This window comes from Austrofundulus limnaeus, unplaced genomic scaffold (genome assembly GCF_001266775.1).
Source record: "Austrofundulus limnaeus strain Quisiro unplaced genomic scaffold, Austrofundulus_limnaeus-1.0 Scaffold174, whole genome shotgun sequence".
Lineage (NCBI taxonomy): Eukaryota > Metazoa > Chordata > Actinopteri > Cyprinodontiformes > Rivulidae > Austrofundulus > Austrofundulus limnaeus.
Genome location: NW_013952576.1, coordinates 1,045,218 through 1,053,859, shown reverse-complemented (window position 1 = coordinate 1,053,859; position 8,642 = coordinate 1,045,218). Strand labels below are relative to the sequence as shown.

General features: G+C 43.5%; 1 protein-coding gene across 4 annotated transcripts in view; it reads right to left on the bottom strand.

Annotated features, from left to right (window-relative positions):
• Positions 1-8,642, bottom strand: part of shisal1 (shisa like 1) — a 103,714-nt gene that overhangs the window by 74,433 nt on the left and 20,639 nt on the right. Inside the window, exon 2 of one of the 4 annotated variants that reach the window (XM_014017690.1) lies at positions 5,904-6,003. The exons of the other annotated variants lie outside the window; for them this stretch is intronic. The gene's annotated coding sequence lies outside the window, so the exon portion shown is untranslated. The remainder of the gene's footprint in view (positions 1-5,903; positions 6,004-8,642) is intronic. 4 annotated transcript variants of the gene reach the window in all.

The following is an 8,642-nucleotide window of genomic DNA, read 5'->3' as shown; positions in this document are numbered from 1 at the left end:
CACACACACACACACACACACACACACACACACACACACACACACACACACACACGTTTGTTCTTCTTTCTTTCAATTACAGGTCATTTCTGTAGCCTAACCTGACCCCCTTACCCTAAACCTAACCACCCTAATACCTAACACTAAATCTAACCTAAACTAAACCCCCCCCCCACCCACACACACACACATTTTTCTTCAGGTACCTGTTGTTTGCTGATAATACGTATGTGGATGTGATTTTTCTGAGCCTATTTAAATTTTAAGTAATTTAAGGGAGAGAGGAATTATTGTGAGTCATTATGTAACAAGATGAATCAAAATTACAGTCATTTAAGCCCATAATGAGTTATGGATTATAGTAGGTGTTATAAAGCATTTCGTCTGTGTTAGCTTGATGTGTGATGCTGCTGTGGAGGATAAATGGTTCACACACTTCAGCTCATAGCCAGTTCTGTGAACACATGCTAGTGGCTAAACTTTTCTCTAGCTGGTTTAAACAGTCTAAAGTCCAACAACAAATGTAGAGTTTTTATCTTCATCCTGTTTAATATCACGTATATCCTGTCTCACCAATGTAGTCCAGAGGAAACTAAGTCAAAACATATTTGACAAGTGCTGCGAACAAGTTATACGTAGATATCATCACATTGTCTCACACAGACGACATTGAGGGTACTTTTACTTTGTTTCAAATATTATTACAAATCCCATCTTTTGTTAGACATACTTTTCTTTATCTTGTACATAATATGATATAAAACTAGTTATGTTCAGTACAATTTCTTTTCTTATTCTGAAACAGAGTAAAACTCAGGCTGGTACTGTATATGTCATACTGATCTGATACTTTGTGCAGACACACATAATGTGTCTGATAAATCTAACAAAAGTATTGTACTTTCAAATAGGCTTACTTCATATAGAACACAAGACAGAGCAATTTATTCATTTCAAACTCAGAAGTTTGTTGATGTAGCCTCCTCATTTACAAGCTGAGCTGAAACAAAAGAAAAACAGACACAATCCAAAATATGTAAAAATAACATTTTAAACTAGTGATTCCCAACCAGGGGTATGTGTGCCCCTTGGTACGCGAGCATATTACAGGGGGTACATGGATAAATTTTCCAGGTGTATAAAAAATTAATTAAAATAGGACTGGGATATGTAGGGCAATGCGGAAATAACAGATTTGACACAAAATGGAATCCAGAGAATGCAGAATCTCACAGTTTGCTCATTTGGGTGAGTTTCTGATGTATTTTGGATGCTGCTGCTTCCTGCACCTGCCATTACCTAGTTTATTAATTATTATGTCCCCCGCATGCGAAGCATAAGCGGGAGTCATTTTGTTTTCATACATTTTTTTTTTAATTTTCAGTGATTTTTGGTCAACCGCAGCACAAAAACGGCTGCACCGATCAACATGACATTTGGCAGGATTGTAGATGAGTCCGACCTACACTGCACCAGCCAACAGTTTTACGATGCACCCCATATTTGAGGAGGGGGCTCCTTTCAAAGTGGGGGTGTCAGGACATGCAAAATCGCTTCTAACTCAGAAACTGTTAAACATAGTTGCTTCAGATTTCTTTTGTTGTTTAGCTCTGATGAAGCGCTATCCATCAGGCCCACTAATCAGTGCCCCCACCCCCTGGACCCCCCAATTTATCTGAAAAAGGGGTATCTGGACATACAAAAATGGTTATAGCTCAAAAACTATTAAACATAGGAGCTTCAGATTTCTTTTGTTGTTTAGCTCTGATGAGGGGCTATCCATCAGGTCAACCAATGCCCCCCCCAAAAGAAAAAGACCCCCACCCAAACCACTACAATTTTGGGATGCACCGAGTAGCATGACATTTACTGGGAATAAAGACTTCTGAGTTCTGGTGCATTTGTGCGTGCGGGGGTCATTATGTTACCGCTATGCGGTATCTAGTTAATTTATTTCTTGTTCAGTGATTTTTGGTCAACAGTAGCACAAAATGGCTGCACCAATCAACATGAAATTTGGCAGGGTTGTAGATGAGTCTGACCTAAATTGCACCAGCCAACAGATAGACCCCATATTTGAGGAGGGGGCTCCTTTCAAAAAATGGTCATCACTGTTTTAAACAATAAAAATAAAACAAATCCATCCATCCATTATCAATATCTGCTTATTCCTTTCAGGGTCACTGGTGCCAATGTCCAGCAGCCACAGTGTGAGGGGTGGGGTACACCCTGGACAGGTCACAAGTCCATCACAGGACCACATATAGAGACAAACAATCTTTCACTTTCTCACTCACACCTAGGGTCAATGTAGAGTTACCAATTAACCTAACAGTCATGTTTTTGGTCTGTGGGAGGAAGCTGAAGAACCCAGAGAGAACCCACGCATGCACGGAGAGAACATGTGAACCAGCAACCTTCTTGCTGAGAGGCATCAGCTGTACCATCTGTCTTCATTTACGTTATTAGCATAAAATACTGAACATGTAACGTCTACAGACTGAGTGAGCACATTGTGCTGCTGTGCTTGCACATTACCCTGCTGGAAGAAAAAGTAGTTCCCACCAACCATGTTTAGACAAGATTTCAATAACTCCTGTTAATGATATACATTACCTCAAATGACAAAGTTATCAAAGCAATATTTGGATTTTAGAACTGATTCTAGAGCACAATGTTCAGGTATCTGTGGTATCAACATTTCAGTATCAATCACTAATTAAAACTAGCTTAATGCTCACTGAGCATCAGTCTATCTAAAAATGATCAATTAATTACTTTAAAAGGATTGAATCCTAAGTGTTGACTTTTAATTAGCATACAGTTATCACATTCATCAGCAGAAAAGGTTAAGTGATGCAGATTTCAAAGGTTTTCTGGATACTTCGACTCCTCGTAATTTGAAGCAGGATAAGACTGAAAATTGAAATTACTGAAGCAGGAGCAGGATCTAATGAGATATATAAACACATCATTTTCTCCATGCTGCTGTTTAATTAGGAAATGACAGTTAAACTGAGCAGAGGTGGTCTTGTTGAATTTTGATAGAAACTCAAATGTATTAAAGCTTTATGGTGTTATTTTAAAAATTGTCATGAGGACAGAAGAAACTTGAAACATTCTGCTTCAGTTAAAAAAAGAGGTTGAAAACTGCATTTTAGGACCAGAATCCTTCTCTGACTGTTGGGTTTGAATGACTCAAACCTGGGTCTTATGTTCCAACTGCAACATTTCTGTGGTGAAAACCCAAAATTCAACTTTTTATAAAAAAATTCTAACAAAATGAAAAGTCTTGAATTTTTTTTGATGAATCTGCTGCCTTTAATCTCAGATTTGTAAACTAAGTTCATCTTATGTTGAGAAATGATGATGTTTTAGCTTATTGAGCTCATTTAGTATCAGGTTGGCAGGAGGAGGTCGACTGAGCAAGTACTATTGACAAACAGAGACTTAGACGATGGATGAAAAAGGTAAGTGATTTTATTTACACAGGTGCAGGGATCTGGGGARGGGACCTGAAACAGAGGTTTTGCAGAGGTGAGTAATGGGCAGATTTTCCAGTTAGGTCTTTAACAGGTGAGTAGTTCAAGAGGTTGCTTATGGGCTGGAGAAGGAGATGAGACTTGGAGGAGTGGGTCCAAAAGGTGAAGTTCCACAGGTGAGTATTTACAGGTGCAGACTTATTTACAGTGTTACGTGGGAGGCAGCGCATYAGATCCTGGTGAGTTMGCTCGYGTTCCAAGGCYGRGGGTAAACGTGCTGGAGGTCYCTTCTGAAAACAGGCAGATAACAGGTACACAGGTAAAATAATTTCTTCATCAAGATAACAGGTAGCWGGCTGAGCTCATACCCAAACAGAGGCGATGCTTCAGCGACGAGATGAACTCCAGCACTGCCTTAAAAGCCTGGAGGTGATGAGCCAAACTCTGTGCAAGTGTGAGTGATTAGCGCAGTGCCTAATCCAGGAGGCAGGAGGCGAAAACACCAAAATGCCACAGTACACCCTCCTCAACAATCGCCTCCTGGCGATTCAGAGTCTTTTTTCAGGATGATTCCTGTAGAAGGTCGTGATGAGATCGGGGTCCAAGATAAAGGACCGAGGTATCCAGGACCTCTCCTCCGGACCATATCCTTCCCAGTCCACGAGGAACTGATGTCCACGTCCCCGGCGACAAACATCCAGAATACGTCGGACCGTGTTGATTGGTTGGTTATCCAGAAAACGGGTGTGAGGTTGGGTGTCGGACGGTGGGCTCAGGGCACTGGTGGAGACGGATTTCAGCTGAGAGACGTGGAAGGGGGGATGTATCTTCATGGTTGCAGGTAAGCGAAGTCTGACAGCTGTGGGATTAATGATTCTCTCCACTGGAAAGGGTCCGATGAATCTGTGGGAGAGCTTTCTAGGAAAATCCTTTAGGTTAATATCACGTGTAGACAGCCATACCTCTTGTCCGACTTGATATGAGGGGGCGGCGGAACGATGGCAGTCGGCAAACCTCTTGTTTTGCTGTGCTGTGCGAAGAAGGGCTCTTTGTGTTTGGCTCCAGATTCGTCTACAGCGTTGGATATGGTGGTGGATGGACGGGACCATATTTTCGGCCTCGTCTCTGGGAAAAAGTGGAGGGTTATACCCAAGGGAGGCCTCAAAAGGTGAGTAACCAGTGGCGGAAGAGGTGTGACAATTGTGTGCGTACTCTACCCAGGTAAGATGTTGACACCAAGAGGGGGGATTGTTATTTATGACACACCTGAGAGTCGCCTCGAGTTCCTGGTTACACCTCTCTGTTTGCCCGTTTGACTGAGGGTGATGTCCAGAAGAGAGAATGACTGTGGCACCTAGGGCATTACAGAAGGCCTTCCAAACGTGAGACACAAACTGGGGTCCTCGGTCGGAAACGATGTCGGTGGGGATTCTATGCAGACGGAAAACGTGAGTGACCAGGAGCTGAGCGGTCTCGAATGCTGTGGGTAGTTTGCTCAGGGGAACAAAATGTGCTGCCTTGGAGAATCAGTCAACAATGGTTAATATGACTGTGTTACCTTCTGAGGGGGGCAGTCCTGTAACGAAGTCCAGAGCGATGTGAGACCATGGGCGAGCAGGAGTGGGCAATGGTTGCAGAAGTCCAGTGGGCTGTTGATTTCCACTCTTGTTTCGAGCACACGTGGGGCATGCTGCAACAAACTCTTTTATATCCTGATACATCGTTGGCCACCAAAAATATCTTTTAGAAAATGACAACATGCGTGATATGCCGGGATGACAAGTAAATCTGTGGTTTTGAGTCCAATCCAGTACTTTACCCACAATGTTCCTAGGAATGAATCTGGTGCCAGGAGGTCCAGAGCCAGGGTCGGGTTCAAACTGTTGAGACAGGCGAATTGTGTTCTCGATGTTCCAGGAGAGAGTTCCCACGAAGCAGGAGGTAGACAAAATGTTAGTGTCTTTATCTGTTTTCTCAGCAGAGGAGAGCTGTCTGGAGAGAGCGTCAGGTTCAACATTTCTGGAACCAGGGATATAGGTGATAGTAAAGTTAAAATGGGCAAAAAACAATGACCACCTGGCTTGTCTTGGGTTTAACCTTTTAGCTTTTTGAAGATAGGCCAGATTTTTATGATTGGTGAGAATGATGAAAGGGACCTCAGTCCCTTCTAACCAATGCCTCCATTCTTCTAAAGCAAGTTTAATGGCTAACAGTTCTGTTTCCGACATCATAGTTTGTCTCGGCTGATGATAAGCGACGAGAAAAAAAAAGCACAAGGGTGCATTTTACCATCCGGCTCTGACTTTTGAGATAATACATCACCGACTCCCAGGTCAGAAGCATGCACTTCCACAAAAAACTGTTTACGTGGGTCAGGATGGCACAAAATAGGTGCTTGAGAAAAACAAGCCTTTAACTCACCAAAGCGCGGTTGGCCTCAGGAGTCCAGGAGAAGGTTCTTTATGTGGACGTGAGATGGGTGAGAGGTGCGGCGATGCGACTGTAGTCCTTGATGAATAGTCTGTAAAAATTAGCAAAACCAAGAAAACGCTGTAACTGTTTTTGGTCATTAGGGACTGGCCACTCAGAGACTGCCCGAACCTTTTCAGGGTCTGTCCTGAACTGACCCTTCTCCAAAATGAACCCTAAAAAAGACACTGATGACACATGGAACTAGCATTTTTCTGCTTTCACGTAGAGTTGGTTTTCAAGAAGCCTCTGGAGGACCGCTCTGACATGCATTTCATGTTGCTGGGTATTACGGGAAAAAATGAGAATGTCATCCAAATACACAAACACACACACATTAAGGAAGTCTCTGAGTACGTCATTGATAAGTGCTTGGAACACTGCTGGGGCGTTGGTTAACCCAAAAGGCATGACCAGGTACTCAAAGTGACCTAAGGGGGTCTTAAATGCTGTCTTCCACTCATCTCCTTCTTTTATCCGCACAAAGTGGTAGGCATTACGGAGGTCCAGTTTGGTGAAGATGGTGGCTGTGTGGAGCTGATCGTGAATGGAATCTAACAGGGGCAAAGGATACTTGTTTTTAACTGTGATCTAGTTGAGTCCTCGGTAGTCAATGCAGGGTCTGAGAGTTTTATCATTTTTGGCAACAAAGAAAAATCCTGCCCCTAGGGGAGACTTGGAGGGGCAGATGATACCAGAAGCTAAGGATTCGTCTATGCAAGTCTTCATGGCCTCTTTTTCGGGACCGGAGAGATTATAGAGGTGACTGGAAGGTAATGCGGAACCTGGTGTTAAATCTGTGGCGCAGTCATATGGTCTATGGGGAGGTAATGAAAGTGCCTTACTTTTACTGAAGACGGATGCCAAATCATGATAAACCTCAGGTACAGAAGACAAGTCTGTCTCCTCCACAGGTTCCTCCCCTTTAACGGAGACTAATACAGCTGACTTTAAACAATGTTGCAAACACAAGGTACTCCAGTTCTCGACCCTCTTTTCCTTCCAATTAATAACTGGGTTATGCAGAGACAGCCACGGGAAACCAAAAATAATTTGTGGAGAGGTAGAATCAAAAACCACAAACTCACCCAAGTCATGGTGGTTTCCCGACACAATAACGTGCAGGCTGGGGACGAATCTGTTGACCTGGGACAAGAGCTGTCCTGTGACACCGGCGATGGAGCGTGGAGGATCGAGTGGAGATGTGTGGAATTCCAGTTGTTCCACTAAATCACTTGAGATTAAGTTCTGTTCAGCACCAGAGTCCACAAGGGCCGAAATTGGTAGTTTGGTTTGCCCACAAACTACCGTAGTGGGAAGGAAGAACAAAGAGTCAGGGGAGAAATTGTCCTGTCTCGTCAGCTTCCCCTGTTCTATTGATTCCCCGTAGCGGACAAGTGGCAACGAAATATCCCTTGTTGCCACAGTGAATGCACAATTTAGCAGCAAATCGTCTTTGTCTTTCCTCTGGAGTCAAACATGTGCGTCCAATTTGCATGGGTTCGGTGGAATTAGCAGCAGCTGTAGCGTTAGAAGGTGGAAACTCACCACTGATGAGGGGAGCGGAGACCCAGGGATTCTGGGAAATGTAGTTCCTCTCTTTCGTTCTTTCAGTCTGTTATCAACACGTATAGACAAAGAGATTAATTCATCTGGGCTTCCAGGTTCATCCCGGGAAGCCAATTGATCCTTTAGCTGCTCCGATAAGGAATTTTCATAAATACCTTTTAAAGAGAGTTCTTCCCAGCCGGCCTCCTCGGCAATAATTCAAAAATCCACGGAGTGTTCTGCTGCGGACTTATTACCTTGTCGAAGGTTGATTAACCGTTTCGCTGTCTCCTCCTGCTGAAGGGGATGGTCAAACACACACTGGAACTCTTGAATGAAAAGCTGTGAGGTGAGGTTGTCAGAGGAATGTGCGGACAGAAACGCTTGAGCCCATCTGAGGGATTTTCCCTTTAAAGCAGAAACAATATATGTTACTCGGGCTGAGTGGGTAGGAAAAAATGAAGGGGAACGAGCAAATGCTAACCGACACTGGAGCAAAAAACCGGCACACTGATTTATATCCCCCTCAAAAAACTCAGAAGGTCGGATGTCAGGTTCTCTAGTAGTTATAGCAGGCGGGGAGGGCGTGGCAGCTGGAGGTACAACAGGATTGACAGGAAAAACAGTATTTAATTTACTGTCGAGGGCAGTGATATGTTGAGTGATTTGATCTAAAAACGTTCTGGTTTCCTGTTGCGCAAAATATAACTGATTAAGTTTTTGGTCATGATCAGTTATTTTAGATTCGGGTTGATTAGTAGTTCCAAGAGTCTGATTGTCAGTAGCATTGCTCACGGTCAAATGACTTGGCTGAAGCATTTTATCAGGTTGGCAGGAGGAGGTCGACGTGAGCAAGTACTATTGACAAACAGAGACTGAGACGATGGATGAAAAAGGTAAGTGATTTTATTTACACAGGTGCAGGGATCTGGGGATGGGACCTGAAACAGAGGTTTTGCAGAGGTGAGTAATGGGCAGATTTTCCAGTTAGGTCTTTAACAGGTGAGTAGTTCAAGAGGTTGCTTATGGGCTGGAGAAGATGAAGAGACTTAGAGGAGTGGGTCTGTTCGGGTTTTTTTAACCTAGGAACTCAGAGAGACACAGCAAAACCCGGCCGAACATTAAAAACAATGACAACAGAGG